The following is a 1128-nucleotide window of genomic DNA, read 5'->3' on the forward strand; positions in this document are numbered from 1 at the left end:
AACTCCGCAAATATTCACGGAGCATATGCTTGGGCCAGGGGCTCTTGGGGTGCAGACAAGAGACTGCAGTCCTTGCTCTGAAGGAGCACACAGTCGAGAAGTAGACACTGAGACCACAGCACGTGAAAGTGAAAACCACGTTAGTGATAAGGGTCACTAAACCAGGATGAGTCTGGTGGTCCAGGAGCTTGGAGCAGTTCCTGCCGAGTGGGGCAGGGGTGTGAGTTTGTGTGGAAAGGGGCCACTGAATGAGGGAGGGCTTATTTATCTCTACTTAATGTTGTTCTAAAAAGGAGGAGGCAGGGGAAATCCTTTGAAGCTTCACAAAGATGCTAGAACTTGGGCAGGGAAAACGTCAATACAATAAAGGGGAAGTGGATGGAGATCAGGTCGGAAAGGGAGAGGGAGCCCCAGGACCTTGGGCTGCAAGAGATCTACAGTCATCCTGGTCTCACGGCGGGGGTGGGGGGGGCAGTGTCCTCCTTTTTTGACCTGCACACACCTCTAGGGGCTGGGAACTCACTAGTATCTTAAGACAGCTTTTCTTATCTCCTGACCACCCTATTAGAACTTTCTCCCCATGTACAGGGTAGTTTCTGGATCACTGACCTAGCGAACCACATGCATAAGTAGAGAGAGTTACCCTATTGTGTGTTGGGGGGGGGGGGGCGGCAACAGCCACTTCTCCTGCCCCATCTCTTCCAGTTCCTACCACCACGCCTTCCCTGTCCCAGCTCAGCGCCTCCTCATCCACCCACGCTCAGAGCCTCCTCATCCACCCATGCCCTGCTCTGGCTACACTCCCACCCACTGGCCTGTCTGTAAGGTGGTACAAGCAGTCCTAGGCTCTGGACATTTTTCTCTGCACAAGGGCCGTGGAGTGGCTACAGAGACACTCAGGCTGCCGGGGTCTGTGATACCGATTCATAGGGAAGAACCCAGGCTGCTGTCTCTGGAGAAGCAAGACTATGTATAGGTCCCAAAGAGACCGAATGAACTCCTGAGACATTAAGCAGGGGGAGGGTGGAGTACGGAATGACCACTGTGAATAAAACAAGCGCAAGGAGAGGATGAGGCAGGTTGCAAGTCCAGGGCCCGGCCCTGCAGAGGTCACAGAGAAGGGTGGAG

The 1128-nt window shown here is 54.0% G+C and overlaps 1 protein-coding gene across 1 annotated transcript in view; it reads right to left on the bottom strand.

Moving 5' to 3' along the window:
• The window catches only part of EPB41L4B (erythrocyte membrane protein band 4.1 like 4B), a gene marked incomplete at its 5' end in the record, with an annotated part of 163359 nt that overhangs the window by 88235 nt on the left and 73996 nt on the right, over positions 1–1128 (bottom strand). The window lies entirely within an intron of this gene.

The sequence above is a fragment of the Echinops telfairi genome, unplaced genomic scaffold, assembly GCF_000313985.2.
Source record: "Echinops telfairi isolate 266 unplaced genomic scaffold, ASM31398v2 ScPeMD7_7410;HRSCAF=8448, whole genome shotgun sequence".
Taxonomy (NCBI): Eukaryota; Metazoa; Chordata; class Mammalia; order Afrosoricida; family Tenrecidae; genus Echinops; species Echinops telfairi.